Source organism: Elgaria multicarinata, chromosome 4 (genome assembly GCF_023053635.1).
Source record: "Elgaria multicarinata webbii isolate HBS135686 ecotype San Diego chromosome 4, rElgMul1.1.pri, whole genome shotgun sequence".
In the NCBI taxonomy this organism is placed as follows: Eukaryota; Metazoa; Chordata; class Lepidosauria; order Squamata; family Anguidae; genus Elgaria; species Elgaria multicarinata.
In genome coordinates, this window is record NC_086174.1 from 121,747,102 (window position 1) to 121,773,855 (window position 26,754).

The 26,754-nt window shown below is 41.6% G+C and overlaps 1 protein-coding gene across 2 annotated transcripts in view; it reads right to left on the minus strand.

The window, feature by feature from the left end:
- DLGAP2 (DLG associated protein 2) overlaps positions 1–22,815 on the minus strand; it is a 305,540-nt gene extending 282,725 nt beyond the window's left edge. For both annotated transcript variants that reach the window (XM_063125108.1, XM_063125107.1), the window contains exon 1: positions 22,738–22,815. The gene's annotated coding sequence lies outside the window, so the exon portion shown is untranslated. The remainder of the gene's footprint in view (positions 1–22,737) is intronic.
- Positions 22,816–26,754: the final 3,939 nt, after the last annotated feature.

The following is a 26,754-nucleotide window of genomic DNA, read 5'->3' on the forward strand; positions in this document are numbered from 1 at the left end:
TCAGATACAGCCCATATGCATCAAATTGTCTATAACAAAATTGGCACACTGAAGGGTTCTGGATTGTTAACATCTACAGATAATCATGTAATGTGATTTTAGACTGTAAGCCTCTAGGCAGGATATCACTGTTTTATTTGTATATTCTGTACAGCACCAAGTACATTGTTGGTGCTATCTAAATAAATAAATAATAATAATAATAATAATAATAATAATAATAATAATAAATGAAGTGCTGCAGCAACATGCTAAAAAAACTCTCTCAAATGTTTTTGACATTTTTGTTCCCTATTTCCGCTTGATGACTTTGCATCTGTTCAGCTTTTGTTCTTCTTCTTTCTATAATAAATCCACATTCATTTTATTTTTATTTGATAATGCATCCCTGTACCTACGCTTTTAATATGTGCACACATACATGTGGACATTGGGCATCTCCCCTTTTCAGTTTTAGCATTTCTTTGCCATTTTTTTTAATACTTCAGCTTTTTAGATATAACCCACTATAACTCCCTCAGTAACCATCTGCCTACTGTACAAAATTTCAGTATGGCTACCTATCTTTACTGTTTGTATGACACAATGAACTGCCCCAAAACTGAAAATAAATTGAACAATTCCCCCAACACGCACCTTACTATCTTTGCTTTATATGTTGGACAAACACACACTTGCAAGAGGGAGAGAAAGCACCTTTTTATATATGTTTTTCCTTTACCATGTTCATTCTATTAACTTTCTAAATTGCTAGCTCTTGCTTTTCTTCAAGGTAGCCACTGCTCTCAATAGCTTTTTCTGCTTCACAGAAGATTTATTTTTGTTTTTTACATTTTTCCTTATTTAAGTTTCTACTGTTTCTCTCCACACTGCTTTTTTTTTAAAAAAATGCTGCTCTGCAAAATTTTGCTCTTACCTATTTATTTGCACTTTAAATTTAAGTATATCCCACAGACATTTGCCTGTTTTGAACAGTCCTACATTTCCCACCTGTGGTTTAGTCTGTAACACTCTCTTTTCTCACCAAGTCTACAATGGCTGATAACAATGAACTGCAGTATCATTATTTTTCAATCTAAATTACTTTCAACTGCCACTGAAAGTTTCCAACCATTATTTGTTTTCCTTGCATTCCATTTTGAGCCTCTCTCTTCATCATCCCCTGACATTTACTGAGACTGGATCATTATGCCCCATCTTCACTTATTTTATGATGTGAAACTCCTCCTTCTCCTTCAAAAAACACAATTCCATTGCAAACTTCCAAATTCTGCCCCTGCTATCTCCCCTGGATCCTTTTATTGCCCATACAATCCACACATAAGGCACTCACTGTATCAACAGGGGGAGTGATATACCTTATATCTCCTGGGGCCTCGGTAGACGGCAGGTTAGCCTGGTGCGAGGCCCGGGCTCATCCCTGTGCATCCAGATGACGCACAGGGGAGCCCAGGCTCAGGCAGGGGTCAAACTTCTCTGGTCCCGGAGTAACCTACACCACTTTTGGCCCGGTTTTTCCCGCAGTCTCGGGCTGAGCTCAAGACTGAAGGCATGTAGCCCATTCCGCTGCTTTTCCCACCTACCGCAGTTACTCCCAAGTAGCTGGGAAAAGCGGTAGATGGGCTGCAGTGCTCCATAGGAGTGCTGCGGCCATCAGGGCTAGGATGGGGACATCGGGGGGGGGGAATCGGAGGCCAGGGGACGGGAATCGGAGGCCAGGGGACATTGGGGCGGTAAACCAGAGCCAGGGTGGATGGGGGGAAACCAGAGCCAGGGGGGGTGAGTGGGTGGGGGGGATTGGAGATTGCGGCCGGGCGGGGGATTGGAGATCACGGGTGGGCAGGGTATCAGAGATCGCGGGCGGGGGGATCTGAGATCGTGGGGGGGAAATCAGGGGCAGGGGGAGCGGGGAACCTTTTTTAAAAAAAAACACCCTTCCTTTGTCATTGTTGCGCTCCTGCGCACATGGCCCCTTTAATCTAAAAAAAAAAAATGGTGGACACAACGGGTCCTTCCAGCAGCCCGTCACGTCTTATGTGTAGATAGGGGCGACAGCCCGTGCTACTTTTAGCGCGGGCTGGCCCCTCTTCCGAACTGGATTCAAAGGTAGGTCTAGCAGGGCCCCTGGTCATGCTATCCAGGTCCAAGCTCCCAGCTCCTTGGCCCTCACTCTACCACCAGAGCTCTATAATGGTTTGTTTGGCTAGTGGCTGCTATTTATATTTAGCCCATTCTGAGAGGCGGTGGAGGGCAGGGGAACAATGGCTACCACACAAATTCATTAGAGAATTGAGTAAGTGTGGTATAGTGGCTAGAGTGTTGGACTGGGAGTCAGGAGATCCAGTTTCTAGTCCCCACTTGGCCATGGAAGCTCACTGTGTGACTTTGAGTTAGTCACAGACACTCAGCCCAGCCAATCGCACAGGGTTGTTGTTGTGAGGATAAAATGAAGTGGAGATTATGTATGCTGCCTTGGATTCCTTTGAAAGATATAAATGTAATAAATAAATAAATAAATAAATAAATATCCTGTTGAGTTTGACCCCAATTGACAAGTGACTTCTATCTATGTCCTACTCAGTGCTTAACAGATTTCCTCTGCTTTTCTCTCCAGAAAATTCTTGCCCTCCAACATGTTTGGAAGTTATAGAATTGATAAAGACAATCAAATTCCAGAAAATTTGATAAATAATAAATAATAAATTTGATAAATAATAAAATTCCTTCCAGTGCACCTGTGCCTTTGACATTCACATGCTGGTCTACTATAGTGACAAAGTGACTAAACTATAAATCCCTGAGAAGTTCCCAGTTAAAATTTTGTTTATGTCAAAAAATCAGTAGGTTGCCTTAGGGAAGCTACTCTCTCCAGCATCTGCAATATAGAAATAATAATAATAGCAGCCTAAGTTACAGAGTTTGTGTAAGAATTATAATTTACATAGAGTAAATGCTGTAAAGCAATGCTGTAAAGCATGCTATAACTGCTCCTATTATTTATGTATAAAAGCACAGAGCAATTATGTCCCAGGTGCCATGACAGGAAAATGCACATAATCTGAGTCAGCTAACAGCCTGGGAGCATCTTTTATCAAATACTGGTTGACATTATTGCACCTTGTAGATCAGCGTTGCCTAACCTGCGTCCCTCCAAATGTTTGGAACTACAACTCCCACCAGCCCCAGCCACCATGGCCAGTGGTCCTTGATGACGGGTACTAGAAAAAAATTAGAGACCATTTACAAAAATCAAAAGATGCCCCCTGGAAAAAAGGCAAAGATATATATATATATATATATATATATATATATATATATATATATATATATGGAAGCAGACACACACACTGAATGCAAACACATGATTCTCTGATAACAGATGAAATGAAAGCAGAGCTATTAGAATGTTCATTGACATGGAATACATTGACTCAAAAGGTCAATAGAATCAATGGCAACTTTTCGATTAACTCTGGTTAGCACTTGAATGGATGGGCACATAGTACCATATGGTATGATTTAGTGAGTTAGCCATGTGTCCCTTTTTGGCCATTAAATGCAGAAGGACAGGGTTCTATCAGCCATAGGTTTTTGTTTTTAAATCACACTAGATATGTTAATTGGCTTACCACTGCAATCAGTTCTGTTATCACCCAACAACCTCTTGTGAGTGGCAACTGTTCTGGTAATTATCACAGTCTTTCTGCATTTATATTCCTTCCAACAACAGTTTACATCTACAGCAACAACAACAACAACAACAACAACATTAGGGTGACCATATAAAAAAGAGGACAGGGCTACTCTATCTTTAACAGTTGCATAGAAAAGGGAATTTCAGCAGGTGTCATTTGTACATATGGGGAACCTCGTGAAATTCCTTCTTCATCACAACAGTTAAAGCTGCAGGAGCTATACTAGAGTGACCAGATTTTAAAGAGGGCAGGGCACCTGCGGCTTTAGCTGTTGTGATGAAGAGGAAATTTTACCAGGGGGGGATCTACACTACTGCTTTAAAGCACTTTAAAGCGCTTTATAACAGTTTTGACAACTGTTGGGGCCCAGGACACACTGCATATACAGGTTTCAAAACATTTTCAAAGTGCTTTAAAGTGCTTTAAAAGTAGTAGTGTAGATCCCCCCCAGGTTCTCCATATATAAAAATGACACCTGCAGAAATTCCCTCTTCAATACAGGAGCCTTGTCCTCCTTTTCATATGGTCATCCTAAACATCACCACACACACACACACACACATATAAATCTGGCAATTTGAAGTTCTACTTCATGCATCCGATGAAGTGAATAGCATCCAGGAAAGTTTTTATCAAAACAAATTTGTTAGCCTTTGAAGTGCCAAAAGACACTATTGTTTTTGCTGCCACATACTAACAAAGCTACTTCACTGGAAATATACCACCATTCATTTCTTCAATATTTCAGGTTCAGTTACCTCCATGGCATTACTGGGATTTTTGAAGTGCCTACAGATCATTCATACAACAACAGATGTGCAACCCATTCCTATGTAACTTTACTTGGAAGTAAGTCCAATTGAGTTCAGTGGGGCATTTTCCCAAGTAAGTATGCACAGGATTGCAGCCTTAGCTACCGATGAATGAATTGTTTGAGCATTAGACACCTGGGAGATGGAGGTGGTGATGGAGTCTTCTTTTCTCCTTTGCTTGGTGCTGGAGGGAAGGGATATTTCATGCCTCGGGCCTTTTAAAGAAGAAGTTAAAATTAGATAACACACACCCTCCTTATTCAGGGGACATTTCTATTTGAATTGAGTCAACGAAGTGAAGGCTTCTGAATCCCCACCATTTTCTATTTATTGGTGTAGCAAACTACTTAAGGCTCAACTAGACAGTGGGTCGGATCCTGATTAAGTTCATCATGCTTAATCCCATTGAAATGAATAGAACTATCAACTTGTTCCATTGGTTTCAATGGGGCTAAAGTGTGACCAACTTTAGCATGCAATCCTATCCCCCCCCCAAATGTTAATTACTGGAGGGGGTTAGGATGTGGCAGGGAGGTGCCCTGCCACAGCAGAGACTGCTGCTGTACCCATGAAGAGCTCTATGGGCGGAAAGCAACAGTTTATGGGTTTTTTTGTGCTTGCCAAAAAGTGTGTGTAAGGCCCAAAACAGGTCATTTTGGGGGCAAGGGATGGAGCCAATTCCTCTCAGAGGGGGCCAATCTGGAGCCTTCAGCTTGGAGTTGGCACAGGAAAATTCTCTCACAACAAAGAAACTAAAAAAAACAAGCTTCCCTGAGGCAGGCGGGGACAAGGAGAAGTGGAAAAAAAAAACACCTTCATTCTTGACCTGTTTCCAATATCCTCTTTTTAATGAAATAGTGGAACAGGTGCGTACGTGTGTGTGTGTGCGCACTTGTGTACGCATGGCTTTTTTTTTTTTTTTGGAACAGCAGAATTTAACCCTTACACGGGCACCATTTCCCTATCGAAATTGTCCTACTGGGGCTGCTGTTTTCATACAAAAAGACAGATCACACACATTCACATGAGCATGCATGAAAACGAGTGGGGGGGGAGAGAATCAGATAATTTGTGGGACAACTTTGTCCTATGACATGGGTGGTTTTAAGAAATATTCATTACACTTGTATCTCTGCTCTTCCTTTAGACTACTCAGAACTGCTTACAAGGGCCTGATATGCCTCCAGTGCAGGCTATGGATTACCTCTCTTTATTATGCATCATCATGCTATCTAGAACTTCCATGTGTTCAGTGGCAGGCAGGCAGCCCATGAGGGGCTGGCTTGGAACTTTCTTAGGCTTTGACTTCCTTGTGTATGTGCCGGTTCGTCCATCCCCATCATTCCTTTCAAGGGCTTTTTACATTTTATCCCATTCTTACTCCAAAAGCTCAGAGCCCTCTCAGTCAGGCTCACGGCCCATAGGATACGTGGGGTGGAGAAGGTGGCTGTGCAAGGCTGTCTTTGCCTCTCAGCAGCCCTTTGCCATTCAACAACAGCACCCTTATTTCCATCTTCCTTCTCCATAACAGTGAAATTGACTGGACCAAAATCTGCTTGTGATCAAGCCTAGTGAATTTAATCACTCCACTGCCTTCAGACCAAAGCAATTAATATAGCAATTTACATGCTTCCCCCACCCCTATGGGTGCAAACGTCGCCCAATTATGTTTGTACAGATATCAAACTACCAGCATTAGCACGAAGGGAAAAGTCACTGCTATCTCTCCCTTCAGAAACAATCTATACACAATCAATTTGGATGAGCTCAAATACTTATTAAACTGTTCTTCCCAGTCTTCTGAGGAAACAAAGCCTTTCTGGAAATAATCGCTGTGACACTGATTGAGGCTTCTGGATTCCAATTTTAGACTAATTATAAAACACATCAAGATGGTCAGTTTACCACACAACGAATAATATCAATGTGAGTGTTAATTCTATTGATTAATGTAAACCATTTTGTACCAGATAATAAAACAACATGATAGATAGTGCATGTGGGTGGGTGGGGTGGGAAGCCTGATTTTTTTTATTATTAAAAAAAGAAGAAGGAAAAAAGGGAAATAATCAGCATATATGAATCAAAGAGGCACTCAGTCAGTGAACGTGAACAGACTGACACAGCTTGGTATAACCATTATGTCCACATTCTGGTAGTGCTTGCTAGTCAAATCTTGGCAAGTATGAATTGCAACCATATGTTCCCCTTTAAAATTTAATTGTTTGTATGCTTCCTATTAGCCCACCTTTGAGATTGGCCTTCCTAGCAAGTAGCTGGTTGTTCCACATGAAATATATTCATAGCTGCTACCAATGAAATACTGCCATTCAACATGATAATTAAAGAGAACTCCCACCACGCATATACCATAAAATGAGGTAACCAGGCCAGGCAGCCCTGTGATCCCAGAGAGTTGGTGGCCATATTACAGCAGGCTATGCTGACATAGGGTCCCCAGTGGTAGCATCTGCCAGTGCCGCTGGCATCCACCAACTTCTACGGCTCTCCAGCCACTGGTGGAGAAGCACAGGAGTCCCCTAAGGCTACCACAAACAACAAAACCACTGCTAGCAAAGATTCACTGCAAAGGAAGCGTGGATAAACAGTTATTTGGGACTTGCCAATTTGACACTTCCATGAATTTGTTTGCAGTTTAAGACATTATAAAAGATTATATTTGTTACCTAGTTTTTAAGATTAACCACTTTACAGCTCAGTAAAGTATGTCATTAAATTATTGCTTACATTTGTACCGCACAATTTCCCCAAGAAATTCAGGGTGGCCTATAGGGGTTTCCCCACTTTTTATTCTCACAACAGCCTGTGTGGTACATTATGCTGACACAGAGAGAGAGAGAGAGAGAGAGAGGCCCAAGGTCATCCAGTTCTATGAAGGAAATTGGTTTCTCCTGTCCAAATCAACACTCTTTCCCGCTACACATCCGCATCAGACAAAATGTCCATGGTAGCTCTAGATGGATTTCCTATTGAGCAAAGTCCTTTGTGATGAGATGGTATGAAGAAGGGCCACCTTTGACCTAAGGACTGGCCCCAGCTTCACTATTCTGACTCAACTTTTAACCAACGTACTGGGTAGAAAAAGATAATCAGTTCCCATATAGAGTCTCTTCCTCCTTACTAATGGAGCCACCTAAGAGGAGAGGTTAATTGGTGCTTCCAGACACCCACCTAGCTCTGCAGTTTCTGCTGAACAAGCCCTCAGCTCATTTCCACTCCCTGCCCTCTGGACATATCCCATATCATGGGGAAAGCTGTTAGCTTGTCGTGGGAAGGTTCCTGAGCTTCTAAATCACTAATTAAAATCCAATTCTCCAATTATGAGATCTGTTAGTATTAGGAGAAAGGGATAAATGGAGGAACAAACAGCATCAATGGAAAGCAAAACATAGTATGTAGCTCACATTAAAAAAAATAGCAATCTAGGTTGGTCCTCTGCATACTCACGAGATCAGATGCAAATGCAAATTCCTTAATAACAATGTCTAAGGAATTGACACCTTACATGGAAAAACATCCTCTTTTAATGGTTTTGGTGTGCAGAAAGGACATTATAGTCATTGCTTGGGAAGAGAGAAGAAGGCATGTATTAACATGCGATGGAGGAATCTTGATAATCATGAGATAAAATGAAGTAAGAAGACCTATGGATTATACCACTAATAAGTTGTTTGGAATGTCTTAGGCTGTTTATTAATGGAATACAGACCTGGAGTATGCTGGTTGGTTTCTGGTTAACTGCAGTTAATTTCTAGCAAAACCTGAAGGTCAAGAATGGAAGAATTTTTCAGACAATTGAAAAAACCCAAGATGTTATTACTAGCACCATCCCTTGAATGCCAATGTGGGGTAATATCAAACTAGGATTGTGGGGAGGAACAGGTTTTAAATCCCCTCTAAGCTATGAAGGTCACTGAGTGACCTTGGGCCAGTCACTATAACCCTGCTGAACCCAAGTAGGGCATATGTGTGAGTAGATGGAGCACTTCAGCCTTGCCTCCCTCCATCATTGTATTTATTGCCCTCTACTCGTGGCAGGTGACTGAAGAGGAGAGCTTCCTGTATCAACAGAAAGTCTTGTTGTGTGGGGAAATGTTGCTGGGAGAGAACCATATACCCCACTAAAGAAGGACAGAAAACATAATATAATCCCCAATGCAGTGTCATGCCGATAGCACAACGTTCCACCCATCACCGCCACTCATGTAACAGATGAGGGAAATCGAGTTGCTACAGCGAATTAGCCTTACAGTGAGTGCATAGCCATTCATGGGGAAAGAGAGAAAAAACAGGGTAGAGATGTACACTTCAGTACTGAAAAATTCTTCAAAGAACTGAGCTAAAAAAATGGGGGACTAGATGGATGCCCACTTCTAAGAAGGGGGAATGCTCAACCTCTGTACTAATTTTAACACATGTACACTGTAATTCTATGCCCACTTATCAGAGAGTAACCTGCACTGAACTCAGCAGAACTTACTTCTAAGGAGATTTGTATAGGAGAAGTGTTGTGTCTCATTATTATTATTATTATTATTATTATTATTATTATTATTATTATTAGGTGTTCATGACATACAAACAAGTCCACTTTTCAGTCACAATAGCATTCGATGACCTAGCTAGAGGGGAAATTGTATGCAGTTCCCTGACCCAGGTCTGCTAAGCCCTAGTGGACTGTAGATACCTGCTCGGTGTCTCTGAGATGTAGCTCCTTCTAGAGTCTTCATAGCACTTAGCAAGCTATCGCAAGTTAATTAACCTTTATTTCTGGAATTTTGCCACTTACTGGAATGGGGTTAGATTCCTTCAGCTGTTCATTAAACACCAACTGTATTTCTCTAATCTATTTTCTATAATTTGCTTCACTGCATTTATCTTAGTTATCCTCCATTCAGTGAATTTCCAGTTATAACTTGTAATTTCATTTTAACTATTCAGCAAAAAAGCCCTCCCCACCCCCTGCCAGCACATCTTTCCAGTTCATCAACTTAAGTATGGCAGTAACACAGAAGCAAGGAATGAGAATCCTTCTGAGCTGTTTTGCAAACAATCTACATTTTCAGAATGGTGGCTGAATCCTCATAGGGCCCAAAGGGCCCACCCCTCCTCCTCCCTGCTTTCACAGCAACCTGCCCCTACCTCCTACATCCCCTCCCTGCCCCCTTCACTCACCCCTGCCCCCTTCACTCGCCCTTCTCCCTTCACTTGCCCTCACCATTCACCTGTGCCTCCTGCCACATCTGCTCCCCCACCCCACCTGTCCCCTCTGTTCACTCCCGGCCACCTCCACCTGCACTTTCCTCCTACCACCTCCCCCCTCCACTCACCTGTGCTGTTGCTGCTCGCCTCTCTGCTCACGCCCAGCCCCTTCCAACCAATCACCCCCTCCTCTCACTGCCATCCACCACCAAATGCCTGGTTCTGAAGTCTGAGAGATTACCTCTGCCACAGATGGTCTGCCAGGACACCTCTCCTCCAGAGAAGCTATCCATCCTTTAATTCTGGCTAAACACAGAGGCTGGGCAGCTGCTCTGGGAGGAGAGGTGTCCCACAAGATCATCCATGACACAGGTGATCACCTGGGACACCTTTCCAATCTCCACAGTGCCTGGCTCTGAAGAAGGACCCCATGAGATCCAGGCTTTCAGGATTGGTCCACTCTCTATGCAGTTTCTCTTGCCTATGTGGCTCTTCAGGGGATGGGTGGCAGTGGCAGCAATGGTGAAACAATAGCTAAGGACTTTGGGTTGGCACGGAAAGGCCCTTCCAGGACCATGGGCTTTTGGCAGCTGCGCAGCCTTGCCACCCTCTGACACAGTCCTGAGTCCTGGCTGTACAGGAAAACTAGAGTAGTGTTTAGAGAAAATTAGATGATGCCACAGAGACTGTCAAGAGGCGCTAAACTTTACAATGCTACAAGAAGTATTATATCTTTCTCTCTAATCAGAACTCTTAGGAGTTTGTATTGGTAGTCAGGTACTTGACTGTATCTTGGTAGGACAAAACCTTACACACAGATCTAAGCCCAGATTCCCAACTGGATATTTCATGATTCCAATTTTTTACTTCCACATTTGAATACACGTTTGCTGTAACTAGATACAGGTAGTTGCAACGAAAGGACATGTTCATAGGAATTTCACGTGCTTCTACTAAGCTATTGCAAATTTCAAAATGTTACTTGTATTATTTACTCAGACAATGTTGCGGGGAGAGCAAACAATCTCTTTGTAACAAAACAATGTCATGTTACACTCAGGCTACTTCCATGGGTAAATAGAATTCATCTTTGTAGGATTCTTTAACTTCAGAATTGAATGTTTAATTAATTGTTTCTACAGAGTGTACCTCTTGCATTTCGTAGCCTTTTGGCCCCACTATTTACAATTTTCTCTCTATATACCCGTGTGTGTGTGTGTGTGCATGCATCTGTCAGTTGCGGATAACTTCATGCATCTGATAGCCCTGTTGCACAAAACCTTATGCTACAATAAATATGTTCCTTTTTAAGGTGTCACAAGAGTGTTTTGAGATGCTTTCTCCCTGTTTCCAAACCTTAACAGTTTAGTGCTACAGAGTCTCTGTAGACAAAAGACACACTGCACTTGCCCTCTTCGGTTTCAAAGTTCTGCCATTGCAAAGGTATTTCTATCAAAACCATTTGGATATTCAAATTATTGTTCCAGAACTCTTTCCACGATGAAGACAATAAAAATGCTGGAATGAAATTCTTGTCAGAGAAAAACCACTTTCAACTGCATGGAATTGGCCTAGAAGCAAGCAATAAAACCAACAAGGACAGCCAAATTCAAAGAAGTGCAGGCATAATTCACCTGCAGAGGGTACAAAAGTTCTAGGATGTCATTCTAAACTAGTTTGATGGTAGACTATTAAGATCAATGCACTAACTATGCATAATGCTCTCAGTGCTGTTTTGTGCATCGCTGCATACATCTGCCATCTGATCAAGAAGGTCAGCAGTGCCAGCTCTGAGTGACTCCACCACCCCATCTCTTGAGTCTTGGCTGGACTTTGACCCTGGTGGACAAAGCTGGGAGAGATTCATTCCTCCAGTTTCACCCAATTAGCGGCTCCTCTACACCTGCAACCCTTTGGGGAGTGGGGAAGGATGACCACAGAGTTTTCCATTTCCAGGATCGTCCCTCAGGGACCACACATCAACGAGTTGTCCCGGAAGTAAAGAGGGACGATCCGGGGTGACTTTTTTCTTTCTTTAAAGAGGAGACATTTCCACAATTGCACGGGCATGATCCTGTATGAAGGTGAGGTGTTTTTTTTAAAAAACGACAACAACCCAGAAAACTCGGCACTGGAAGATGCCAAGTGCCACCCCAAAGATGGTGAAAATGCTCTCCCCCTCACCCCCGATGTCCACAGATTCCCCCGCACCTCTCAGTGCCCGTTTCCTGAGCCCTGCTACACATGGGAAGGAGGACCCCAGGAAGGAGAGCCACACCACCCATGGAGCTCGGGATGGTCCCGAGACAGTGGGAAAAATTGGGGATAGCACTCCCAGCTATCCTGGGGGAACTGAGTGCTTGTTCCCAGTTCACCTCAGGATCAGCTGTGCATCACTGGGATGCGCTGGGATGACTTCCTGACCACCCTGGGATAAATGGCTGGTGTAGATTAGGCCTAGGTCTCCATAATATATGCCAGGTAGGCTTGCTCATCCACGATCAAGTCCTGGATGGCCACAGTCTTATATTACTTGACTTGGCATTAACTAACAGCACCATCAGATTCAAGGGTACCCAGCATGCCTACTAAGCTCCTCAAGACTGGAAGAAGGAACAGTCATCCAATTGATCACCCTTCTTCCCCGGAAATGGCCTGCCCAGTTACTGGGCTACTTATGAATTGTCAAAAAAGTAGATACCAATGGCATGAAATGTACATATTCTAGTGTATATGTACAAGCACAAATGTAAACATAATTATTATCCTTTAAATAGTACAGTAATGCAATATAATTTAATAGTACAGAAATACAGTACATCTCATCACAGTGTGGAAGATGGTGACCAGAGTGCCTTGCACAGTCTACTGTCCAGGTGCTGTTGATGGGCAACTTCAAAACCTTCAGATGGCTCTTTATCTTGAAACTGGACCTTCTTTTTTTTGGGGGGGGTCCTTTTTGATAGTTACTCGCTACCCATCAGAACAGGAGCAAATATTGTCCCGACCACAACCTTATCTTCAAGCACATCTCTTCACATTTTATCTGAAGGAAGGAATTTCAGCTCCTGATAATGGAAAAATCAAGGGCTTGCAGGAACAGCATGAATGGCAGAGTGGATAAACTTGCCTCTTTTCTGCCTTTGTGATATCTGAGTCAGGAGTGAGGAGAAGTCCTCTTTGCCTCTTTTCAACTGTGTCTCAGATTGTAAGTTGTTACTGAATTTAACAGGAGCTACTGAAAATCGAGCTGGCAGGTTTGCCGAAACCAATGTTTGCCCCTGGGTTAATGTGTATGGTGGCGGGGAGGGGGGATCATGCTAGGATATGGAAGAATATTAGAAAAGTGGTATTTAATGTTAAGTGGCTTTTATATGTAAATGTGTATCATATGCTCTTTTAAAAAACTGCCTAGCTCAGTTATTATCAGTTCAGCTATCTGACTCGGATGCTTTCCAGGACACCGTGCTGCTTGCAGGCATGTAGAAAGAGCTTCTGCTGCACTTTCACACCAGATGAGGAATAGCACATGGGGTGCCTTGCCATGCAGACGCAAGCCATAATGCATCAATAGGCTGGGATGATGGCTAAAAGGAGCATTTGCTTTTCATTAATAATAAGCTGAGTCTGCTGCATTCGGTGCAAAAGAGAATGCATCTGATGACCTCTTCCAAACCACATTTTTGTGTTTCATCTATTTGGATGAACTAGTGTCCAATATTTAAAGCAGGAATGTGGAACACTGGCCCTCCAGCTCTCATGAGCGGTAAAGCAGCAGTTTCTGCAGCTGAAACTCTCCCCACGGCCTGAGTTCGATCCCAGCGGAAGCTGGTTTCAGGCAGCCGGCTCAGGTCGACTCAGCCTTCCATCCTCCCGAGGTCGGTAAAATGAGTACCCAGTTAGCTGGGGGAAAGGTAATAATGGCCGGGGAAGGCAACGGCAAACCACCCCGCTATAAGGCCTGCCAAGAAAACGTCAACGAAAGCTGGCATCCCTCCAAGAGTCAGTAATGACTCAGTGCTTGCATGAGAGGTTCCTTTCCTTTCCTATGTCTTAGCATTGGCTATGCAGGCTAAGGCTGATGGGTGTTCCAGACCACCAATGTCTGAAAGCCCAGACATTCTCCATTCCTGGTTTATGGCATTGTGGAGTACTTGTTGGAGAACTGGATTTCTCTCAGTGAAGCTATTTCACAAAGACGATTGCTCTTTCCTGCCAGATTACTGCTGTCTAACACATAGCTAAGATAAAAGGGGAGAGGTGGGATGGGGGGAAATAATTGCCAAAGGAATGAATGAATGAATGAATGAATGAATGCAACACATCTATGTGAAACTGTATAATGGCTGGTTGCTAAATACAATAAACTTGACTTGACTTATCTTAATTAGACCACATGGCTCTGTCAGAAAAAAACTGTTAAGCGTCATACTTCCAGACTGCCTTCACAAAAGACAACATGAGGCAAGCAGGATGGGCAACATGGGATTAGCGTCTGGTGTCTGAGCCCCTTCAGTGACTTATAAAAGTCCTGTAAATGATTGCTGGAAAGCTACACCTCCCATCATGCCTCTCAGGTGCCTCTCATTGTCAGGAACACTCCAGATCGGAATCTGGCCTTTAAAACTGCCACCATTGACCTTGACTACTGTTTCAAAGTCCTTGTTTCCCACCATGTGATTCTGTTTTGGATTGCAGTAGCCTATCGCTGCCTAACATTCACTCAAAACATGGTAGCAGCCACTCAACCAACATGGTGCCATAGGCTTGGCTCAGCTACTTCACCATCCAGTTGCAACCCAGGGAACAGCAGCAGAACCAGCCAAATCAGACAATCTGTAGAAGCTTAGCATACAAAGTAGAAAGAATGGCGTGTTGGCACCAGCATTTCTTTAGCGTGTCAAACAACCACCAGCATCCCTTCTAACATCAGAACTCTCAGACTGTCAAAGCGTTCTGCTGGCTCTTGATAGGCTGTGAAGCCCCTGACATTTCTCTTGTCTCAGGAGTGTAGGATTATTTGGAACATGGCTAAGAAATTAGGAAGAAAAGGTCAATGCCTAAAGATTCGATGCCTACTAATTCCAATGGCTGATATGCTATATCAGCCTTCCCCAACCTGATGTTCTCCAGATGTGTTGGACTAGACACTCCCAGTGTCTAGTCTAACACAGCTAGAAGGCACTAGGTTGGGGGAGGCTGGTCCATGTAACCAATGTACGAAGTGCCAAGATTTGCTGTTCAATTTCTATCATCACTCTGGGTTCTGCTGGGTTCTCTCCATTGCTTACCAGAGCAGGGTACAATTCTTAAATGTAAATTACTACCATCTTCCATAATCTGCATGTTATGCTACTGATAAGCAATAGATCCAGGTGCTCTTCCAATTTTTCTGTGGGAGATAGAAAAGGCAGCACTAGCTGTCAGGAACACAAGTGCTGCTTCAGCATATCCATGCCCTGCAACTGAAAACCTGCAAAGTCCTCAAGCCTCTACTGGACCCCCTTGATTTACATTGCTGACAAGTTAGTATCCCAGAGGAAAAGCTTGCCTGGCCTAGGTTCAACTCCCGGCTTCTCCAGGTAGGACGAGGAAGAAATCTTGCCTGAAAGGCTGGAAAGCCACTGCCAGTCAGTGTTGACAATACTGGGCTAGATGGACCCATTGTCTGACTCAGGATATAGAAGCTTCCCATGTATTACAGTGCCCAGTACAGTCTACAGGACTACCTCCTGGGCATTCCTGACGAACGTGCCTGGTGGCCAACACCCCTAAAACACTGGCACCACTTCCAGATCTGGATTGTGCTGAATACTCAATCAACCCATGAGCCCTGCTCTGCATGTATGGTAGATTTTGACATCTATTTCTACACTAATTAAGGAATAGTAGTAACAGTGGGTTGCCGTAAGAAGCATCCTTCCTCTTTAAAATTGGGACCTTTCCTCAGGAGTCAGTTTGTCCCATGACAGCCAACACACAGCTATAAATATTTAAATCAAACTGGGGGGGGGGAGAGATCCATGCTTTTCAACGCAGAGAGTACAATTGTTCCACAACACCTGTCAATGGTCAGTTGGGGGCTTTGTATTTCTCAGATGGTAGCCTTTTCCTTTGTGCCATATGGCAAATTACTTTTGAAATGGAGAGGAGTTTTGAAAGCAGTTTGTGACATGGAATGGTGCTCTACTGCTCAAAGTGGGGGGAGTCCAACTTTCTACTGGGGACTCTAAGCCCTGCACAGGGCTGTACAGCAGGCTGGTGGGTGGTAGGAGCCTGATTTTCCTGTGAAACGAAGTGTGCTCTCCCCGTGCACTTTACCTCCTAGCAGAATCACTGGGATTTCAACCACACTGCCACTTCCAGTGCTGGCAGAGGAATGAGGCCCCTGCATGAATCTAGGAAGATAACGCAACCCCTCCCAGATTCACAAAGCTGACCACCCCTTGTCTAGTGTAATGCTTTGAATCCCAGCCAATGCCTCTATTGTCAAATTGAAACAGACCAATGCCAGTGCAGAAGAAGGCTGAAATCACTCACAGTTATCAGTTGAAGATACAGTAACATGGCTGGATAGCCTTTTGCACAAGACACACTTGTAAAATAATCCCTCTACAATGCTAGAGGAAGCTATTCTCCAATTAATCTAGCCAATTAGGAAGCAACTGGTCCCCCACTTCCTATTTTTAATGGTATTCAGTCTTGAGATGATAACTTTACGAAAGTTCTGCATAAATGGGAAAGATTTCAAGAGGAAAAAGCAACATTGACTTCCTTAATATTCTCATTATCATTTTAGGTGGCATTTCTTTCATCAGTAAGAAAACTAAATCAGAAAGAAATGCACTTAATGTCACACTGGCTCCTGAGAGAAGCTTTTCCCCCCCCCACCCCAAAAAAGTGAGTGCTAGTATAAAATCTGTATAAAATCCTGTTCTTTAGAAATGGCCGAAAATGAACAGGCTTAGTCTGTATTTGCTGCATATGCTCATCTTTGCTCTTGCAAAGGACCCCACAGAAATGTAAAGAGCATTTCTATCATAGTTTGTAAACTTAGTTGGTCACCTAAAACATCCAACTAAGTTACTTAGGTTTTAAAATAAAAACATAGAAACAGAAATGGACAAGAGGTCAGGCTCTAAACATACAAAGCTGAGTCTAGGGATGTGTAAGAAATTCATTTCAGTTTGTTTATGACCAGAACTTGCCCTGTTTGAACCCGCAAACATGAACATGACCACAAGCGCATTTTTCAAGCAAAGCTCACACATTACTAAACTTGCAATGCAGGTTTGAAAAGTGTGCATTTTTTTTAAAAAAAGTGAGTGCTTTAAGAAGTGTATGCTTTGACATTTAGTCAATGGGTGAAAGGTATGCATTTCAGTGTGCACTTTAGAAAATGCTTACCCAAATGCACACTTTTCCCAGACAAACAACAATGAAAAGTTCATGAACAGAAATGAGGTGGGCCAGGTGGAACTCAGAGAATCTTGAGGAGCTTGAGTTCATTGATTTTTCCCATCCCTGGTCCATCTAAACAAGCCTTCCTCAACCCGGTGCCTTCCGAATGTTTTGGACAACTCCCATCATCCCTTGGCTACACTTACTGGGTCTAATGGAAATTGTAGTCCAAAATGTCTGGAGGGCGCCAGGTTGGGGAAGGGTCTTCTAAATAATATCCAGAGCTCTTTCCCAGCCTTAATACTCAAGATCGTTTTGCTGAAAATGTCAGGATTTGAACTTGGATCTGATGCATGCAAATCCGATACTCTGCCATTGAACTATGCTCCTTTCCTTCCTAAAATATTGTTGTATTTTAACATATTACTGATGTGGCAATCCACTCAAAGAATATTGTTAATGGGAGGCATCTCAATGTTGTAAATAAATAAATTAAATTACCTGAAAGTCCCCCATCAAAGGCAACTCACCGGCTGTGATAATTCCCTCTTAGCAGTATGGTTCCTTTGAGAACTGTAGATTTTGCCTGAACTCCCTTGTAGTTGCACAGCAGCATCTACAGAGGCCACCCAGAGGGACATAATGTTGTTTCATGCAGCAGTTGCATCTGATTTGGTTTGCACTACCAAGTACATAGATTCACCAAGAGTAATAAGAAAGGATAACTCTTTCCCTGATCAGCCATCCCACAATTTGCCAGAAACCTAGACTCACTGAACTGCAGAAATGCTCAAGTGCCCATGCATAACGATCCTAAACATCTGCATTACTCTGTACCAACGACATGGAAGATCTATTGGATAGGATTCCTGAACTGCTACAATGGGAGAATATCATCTAGCCCTTTGTTTTGCTTCACAGAATCATCTGTCATGCTGCTGTTTGTTCATACAACAGAATGTTGGTTCTGTAATTTCTTTGCCTATTCAAAAGCACTGGAAAAATAAAAATAAACCAGAAGATCCTGCTTCTGAAGAAGAGAGAAAATACTGAAATACTGTATGTATGAAATAATGCATGTATGTCACAGAAAAGAGGGCCCAATATGTTCTCCATCCAAGAACATAGGACATGAAATAGCGGGCTTAAGTTATAGGAAAACAGAGCTTGGTTGAACCTCCTAAGAGTCAGAACAGTCAGACAATGGGACCAACTGCCGAGGGAGGTGGTGGGTTCTCCATCACTGGGGATATTCAAGCAAAGAGCGGGCAGCCATCTGTCAGGGCTGCTTTATACTGGAATCCTATCCTGAGCAGGGCATTGGACTCAATGGTCCCTTTCAGGATTCTATGAAGTGGTGCGCTGGGGCTGAACTCCAGTACCTAGTCCCTTAGTGAATGTATATGGGACATACAGTTCAAGAATGCATATTAGTTCTGCTGACGTTTACTTTTTAAAAATAATATTCAGTGTTACTTTAAAAAATATGGCAACCAACCAAACATGAGTTTCTATTTTCATTTTGACAGACATCTTGACCAATGTGCTTCTTGTATGCTTAGTGGAAACTGATGTAATATGTAGGGCCCAGTTCTAAGAATACCTGTTTGGCAGAAGACTCCACTGTACTCAGTGAGAATTGCTTCTGAGTTAAGATGCTGAGGATTACCCTGGACTTCAAACTATAGCATTCAGTCAGCCTTACAGAATTTTGTATTTAAGGTTTTGTAAAGAAATTATATTATAATCAAATTTACTGTTCAGAGTTAAGCAAATACAAATATCTGTTGTTTCATCTGTCTGGTACTGCACAATGAAAAGATGATAAAAAAAACCCAATTTTACTGAGGGCTGCAATCCTATGCACACTTGCTTGGGAATAAATACCAACAAACTCAGTGGGATTTCTGGATGAGCATGCAAAAGACTGGGCTTCAGGTCATGTAGCTGCATTTCCCCACATGAGGATACACACCTTCCTACAACTCCATTCCTGCCCACTAACTCTGAATTAAAACTTTCCAGCACAATAAAATGCAACATGGTGGGTTTTGCACTGCACATGGGTGTACGTAGCAGTTCATTGTCTCTCTTTCACCGACCACATCCAGGAAAATATATAGCTACATTAAGCTGTCATCGTTAGAAGTAATTTGTAATAAATGACAAAGATACCAAAAATACAGATATACTTCCAAAACCAACTATTAAAATGAATTATATCAGATAATACTTCCTAACTCTATCATCACTTTAAAAAAAAAAACATACAATTTTTCCAGCTAAATCCATACTTTCCCCCAATATTTTATTAACCTGGATCACTTCCATTATTTGAATAGATTTTATTCTTTCCTCTGTATATTGGGCACAATATGTCAATATGTTAGTTGAAGTGCATAGAAAGCTGCCTGTTACTGAGTCAGAGATGACTGCTTCGTCTGGCCCAGTTAGTTGTCCAGACTGACTGACAGCCAATCTCCAGGATTTCAGATAGAAGGCCTTCCCAGTCCTATGTAGAGATAATAAGGACTCAACCTGGGGCCTTTTGCATGCAAATCATGTGCTCCACCACTGAACTAGAACTCTTCTCTAGTTTTAAAGGACTTACTATATATCTGCATTTCCCTAACTACTAATGGGTTGAAGTTGAAATGTTTTGTTTCTGGTTCCATGCTACTAACATATGGTTAAATCCAATGTAACACCAACAGGACTTTCTCCCCCTCTCCTGCCCACTGCAGCCCTCCACACCATTCCAAGGTCTGCTCCGGAGGGTTCTTGAACTCACCAGAGCAGATTTTGAGGGCTTATGAACAGCTGCAAGGGAAGAATCAATCCCCTCCTGGTTCCACGGATGGAAGCAATTCAATCAGCAGAATAATACCACTGGATCCAATCCATTATTGCTGCTGTTAGTAGGTTGCATATATGTTTACCCTCCTATTTACTCATAACATATAATGGAAGAACAGAATAATAGCCTAATCCTATGCAGAGGCTGGCACACTTAAACTTACTGTAATTAGGTTAGGGGGCGTAAGCACACCTAACCTAATTCTAGATAGGATAAGGCTATAAGAGAACATTGTTTTGATCATTCTGTATAATATTATTGTCTCAGACATGGGGTCATATGGCTTCTTCATCTGCAAGATGCCAAGAATAGGTATTATGGCCAGAACCAATATTATCCCAATTTAATGTCAGCTTAATTAAATTGAAGTCAAACTTGATTTCACATGATAGAAACAAGTCCCAATTCAGAAGCTAATTTTCAAAGATGGCATTTGTATTAAAAATTGTATCAAGTGTCAATTGCTATTAAAATATTAAAGGATATTTTCCTCTGAGTCTTAGAATAGACTCAAAGTTCCAGAAAATGTGGACAGTGTTTATTTTTGTTACATAGTTTCCATTAAATAAGCATATATTAGCACATTAATTGGTGTTTTGCATGATTTATAATGGTTTTGAAAAGTGGAAAATTTGTCTCGAGTTACTATTCCTGTATCCTAATATCTTCTACATTAACTTTGTACTCTCTGCCCCCACCATGTTAAATCAACAGCATGCCTTTAAAGAGTTTGATTTCCATTGAAACAGATCATTTAACCATTGATGGCAGTTGTCTGGAAGAGGAAAGGAGAGGCTGAAAATATTCTCTGAAAGCTAATTTATGCAAACCAGATTACAGTTAAAATTCAATCAGCCAGAGTACATAAAAAGCTGCACGTCACAATTACAATGTAGTAACATATACGGAATTCAATGTTTGAATGAAATCTTAGCCTTCATATCTATGGATTCCATATCTATGCTTCCATATGCAGAAACAAAGTTTTTCTGCTTTTAAATGTTATAAATAACTTGTCCAAGTATATTAAGGGCACATACTGCATACATGTTTTTTAAGTAAGTATTCAATTCAGTTTTGTTTAGAAAGTCAAGGGTTCAATGCCCAAGAGTGCAGCCTGTTTAATGTTCTGATAAGCAAAAGTAATTTCTTTTGCCTCCCAGCATTTCAAGAAACCACAGAACGCAATGCAAAATTGGGAGCTCGCAGTACCAACTGTTTGCATGTAGATGTTCTGTAAACTACTTATAACCAGCGATGCACAGATTAACATTTTAGATGTATTGTTCTGCATGGTGATATTATCTGATCACTTGTTGCTAAACAAAGAACATACAGGCTGTACATATGGCCAGAAAACATGCTGTCTATGGAGACTATGAACTACAAAAAAAGATGTAGTGTTGATTAAATACATAGTTACAAATTATTCATGCTGATAATGCAAATCCTAGATCTTCCTTAAAACTTACCATAAATTATACACTAAAAGGCATGTTACCAACAAAGTACAAGTGACAACCATTCAATTATTATGCCTTCTTTGAAGGAATGTGGGGAGGGGGGAGAGAGAGAGAGAGAAAGGTAAGGAATTTTAATTGGTTGCTTTACATAGATAGCCAATAGTTCACTAAGAGTCTGCAAGAATGATTTGATGAATATCTCATAATATTATATATTTGTGTGTCATTGCCAAGAATCATTTACCCTTGAAAATCACATCACATGGAAAAGGCACTTAAGGGAGGCAACTAAAGTAAGCCCAAATCCATGCATTTCAAGCCTTCCTAGGTTCTAATACAGAGTTGTTACAAAGTTGTCCATTCCAATAAAGACCATCACAGGTGAGCCTTAGTGAAACAAATCAAAACAAAAACCCTAGTAACCTACTGAGACAACAGACCCCTTTCTTTGCATTCCTTCTCAAGCAATTCTTACACAGCATGAAATCCTCTCTGTATAATTCATAAAGTAGCAACCTCATTATTACCGGAATTTCATCTGAACGCTCCTCAAATCACAGTGCTAGTATTATTATTATTTTTTTAAAAAAAACGTTTTCAGCAACGCTATCATGTCAGTACAACAGCAGCAATTTACAGCCTTTATCCCCCCTCCATTTATCACATTTAATGCAGTTGATAAGAGGTACTACTGAATCATCTTCTGCACCCTGCATTACAAAGACGAGCTGCCTCTTTTTTTCCTTTTTGGTAAGGCTTTTTAATACTCCTGCCTTCACTTCAAATGAAGGCGAATGCTGCCGAAGGTGCCCCATTTACTAAAAGACTACAAACAGCAGTAATATATCTGACACACATTTGCAGTAAAAGAAATACAAATCCTAACATGAGTCCTGTCTTACAAATCACATATTACAAAGGTTAACTGTCGGCTGAACTTATCCTTTTTCACCCCCTGCATCACCTGTTAAGTTCAACACTTTTTCATAATATGCATTTTTTGCAATCTCCTCCTGCAATTAAGACATGCCATGCAATTCAGTAAGGATTAAATAAGACGGTACAGCTTATTGCTTTCTCTGAAGAAGGGGGGGACATGGTGCAAAGTACAGGGGGAGGGGAGAGAGGGGGGAGAGAGAGAATGCCTCTGTTGAAAATTAATGAGCTGGAGGGCTAATTAAGACAGTATTTTTGTCTTCATCATACTTACTTGCATCGCAGCATGGTATAGAATTGAAGTATACACAGAAGGCAAGAGAGTAAGAATTGAGTCATCTTTGACTTACCGTATTCAAGGCTCTTGCTGTACTGCAGGCAGCATCCAGGCACAGAGCATGAAGCCTCACACAGATCAGGAAAAATATGCAATCAATGAATGATTCAAATTCATTGTTGTTGTTTGGAAAATCTCTCTCTCTCTCTCTCTCTCTCTTTATATATATCTATTCAAGACCAGACACTGAACTATGTATCCAAGGAAGAACCTGGTTAGTGTCACAGCTTTGACTAGCCTGCTACACAGCTCTGCAAAACAACTACACTGCAGCAGTGTGGCAAGCATAGGATTGCAATGCATGTCCCATATATTCAAGCATAACAGAAAACATGGTCTGGAGCGTATTCCATGTGGATAAGGGGCTTTATGGCTCAGGCAGGAAAAGGAGGGTTCTTTCTCCCCACATAATCAAATCACAGGGGGTTGGGGGAAGAGAAGATCTGTCTTGATTACTGTAGAGCATTATTCCCCAGGATATCAATTACATAAAGCAGGTGCCTCTGCCTCCTGTTTTCCAGATAAATGCCTGTAATCTCATTTCACAAATGATCCCTAGGTAGAGAGGAGCCACCTATTGTGATGATATCATTTGCTCTAGTCTCCATAAATGGGCAACTTCCTGCAAAACGTCATGGCCACTGACGAAACAAATCTTTATGATATTTGAGTGGGCAGGGCGGTGGATGGGGTCCCATCCATTTACAGCAGCATCTTCTTCTAGTGTTGTGATCCCATGAATCCTCCTTCATTATCAGAAGAGCAGTACGTGGAAAGCTAGCACAGAAAACTGCCTGGCATCGCTCAGTTGTAAAAGAAAAAAAAAGTCCTGCTACAGATGAGAGAAAGGCACCGAAGAGCAAACCACATAAAATGGCACCTTTGCAGTTGTTGAGGATTTCAAGGAATCACTGAGCAACAGCTAGGCTAAATGAAATTCATCATCAAATAGGATGTATAGCTGTCATGATTTTTCCAGTAAAAGAGGAAAACTATTCCTTGTGTATTGCTATTGCAACAGCTGGTGCAACAGCAAAACACACAATGCTTTCCCCTGCGGAAGTAGTTTATGCTGTTATGTGTGAATTTATTTGACGTTTGCAATTGTAAAATGTATCTCAGTTATTCTGTTTGCTGCTATTATTATTATTATTATTATTATTATTATTATTATTATTATATTTGTATCCAGCCTTTTGCCCAATACTGGCAGCCCAATTGACTTTAAATTCTGATTTCAGGTAGGCCAATATTCCGCAGCACTAGCTTGCTGTGGAATATTATGTTTTAATACTGTGTTTTTAATTAGCATTTTATGTATTTTATGCTTGCTGTTGTTCCCTGCCTTGATCCAATTGGAGAGGCGGGTAAGAAATAAATTATTATTATTATTATTATTATTATTATTATTATTATTATTATTATTATATAATTTACCAACAAAGAAGGGGGGATTTACTTGTTTGGACTTCCCACAAAATTGCAAATTTTACTGAATAGTATATGGCTTAGTTCCATAATGAGCCTGTTCACACATAGCAACAACCCACTGACTTAGAAGTTGATGGGTTGTCATGCACGAGCAGACACAAGTGGGTGCACTGCCATTAAACAACAACCCAGCAGTTTGGGATTACACATCAGACTCTACAAACTACAAGGGAGCTGATCGTGGATTATGCACCTGCTCATGCATGACAACCCATTGGTTTTTAAACCAATGGGTTGTTGTTACGTGCTAATCAAGTTACTCTCTGATCTAGGTTGGAAGTCGAGTAAGGAGGGGACATTATAGAGATGTACACAAATTATGCATGGTAGGAAGACAATGGACAGGGAGCTATTTTTCTCTCTCGCTTAAAATACTATCACCCGGGGTTATCTAAGGCAGCTAAATGGTGGCCGATTCAAGATAGACAAATGGAAATACATGTTCTCACAGTGCAGAGTTAGGCTATGAAATGTGTTACCCCAAGATGTAGTGATGGCCATCAATTTAGACATTGTTAAAACAGGATTAGACAAATCTATGGAGGATAAGACTATCAACAGCTACTAGTCATCATGGCTATATATCATCACCAGTAATATATTACCTCCTTCTCATAGGGAACATGAGTGGGAGAGTGCTATTGCCCTCATGTCCTGTTTGTGGGCTTCCCATATGTGAGAACAGAATGATGGACTAGATACTTTGGTCTGATCCAGCAGTTCTTATGTTGTTATCACAACTCCAATAACAAAGGAAGGGCTGTTTTCTAAGTATTCTGTTTGTGCAAATTCAGTAACCTTCAGTTCAACAGATATAATGTTGAATTAATAAGTCAAATTTCCACTCTGGCTTTTAAAACTTTGCTAGGAAGTTTCTTCTCTTTTTGAAGCAACTATATACTAGTGGATAGTGTAGAAGATCTATGGTCAAATTCAGGCTGCACTGAATGTTCACCTGTTTTGTTGTTTGAGACAGAAGGAACACTGGGGAAGGCCAAAATATTATCTCCCTAAAGTGCCCTGTCACTGAAAATATTTGCCACCCTTTGTGCCTGTCCTCTGCCATTGTTTGCTGATTTTCTGCTGCTTTGATTCCAAAAACATTTTGAGGTCCAAATAAATCTTGCTTCACTGTTCTGCTAGCTAGATTCAAAAGGCTAGAAAGCAACTGAAGCATCATCAACCAAATGTGGAAGTGAATCTATGGTCAGATACTTATCCCCATCACTTGATGACTGCAACATCAAGTGATAATCTGCCTACATGAAACAGCCATTACCCATCAACCCACTCATATCACCTCAAAGACAATACTAGAAAATAACAGAGGCAGTTGACGTTTAAAGCTGAAAGCACTCGAGTGATGAGATGTCAAGTGATGTTGAAACTGCCTAATTCATGCACTGTGCGTTGTGTACAATGTTGATCAGACCATTCAAGGAAGAAGAAGAAGCCTTATAACCCAGACCTTAAGGACTTCATGGCAAATACCATGTTGAAATAAACATCTGAGCACCAACACTTCATTCTCTCTTGGACTTCTTTTTAATACCATTGGATGTGATTATGCCTTTCAACCTTTTCCAGCAGTGCAGAGGAAAACAGCTGATACAGCAAGGAGGGGGCGTAACTCAGTGACAGAGCACATGATTACATGTGTAACATCCTAAATTTAGTCCCTGTTATTGGGATTGAAAAAGAGGTGTGCCTAAAGAGATCCTGAAAAGCTGATTCCAATCACATGCTTCCTTGGAAGTGTTGGTTCTGCTGGATCCCTCACTGACTTTCAGTATAATTGACTATGGTATCCTTCTGGGCTGTCTGACTGGGATGTGGCAAGGGAGCATTATTTTGGAGTGATTTTGGTTCTTCATGAAGGGCAGATGCAAGTGGTGGTGCTGGGAGACTGTTCTTCATGATATCATGAAGGTTTCCATTTTGACTTCATGCTCATATCTACATCAAGAGTGGGGAACATGTTGGGTGACTGTGGCTTCCCACATGGCTGGGTGTTTTTTGAGGCAGGGGCCTTCTCCTGCACTGAATTTGCTGCCATGGCAACAATTTCAGCAGCAGAGGGAATTTTTGTGGCAGTGGAGGTGGGCTGTGGGCCTGATGGCTTCTGATTGGAGCAATGTACCCTCTCAACCAACATACATTTTTACTCTACCCTGTGCCTATTTGGTGCATTCTTTTCCCCTCCTTATTGTTTTATTATGATTTTATTAGAATGTAATCCCATGCAGCAGGGTCTTGCTATTTTATTGTTTTACTCTGTACAGCACCATGTACATTGATGGTGCTATATAAATAAATAAATAATAATAATAATACATGATTTACCCCCGATCTACGTTAAATAACTGAGGGAGGTCATCTCGAGATTAGGGATTGATGAATCTGTCAATTTCAGTTTTTCTCAGTTCCTCATTTGTCTAATCTTAAATTCAGTTCATCTTGGACTTTCTCCAGTTGCAAGTGTGGTTCATTCCAAACTTTGAGGATATTTTTTTAAAAAATGTTTGCATGAACATCCATA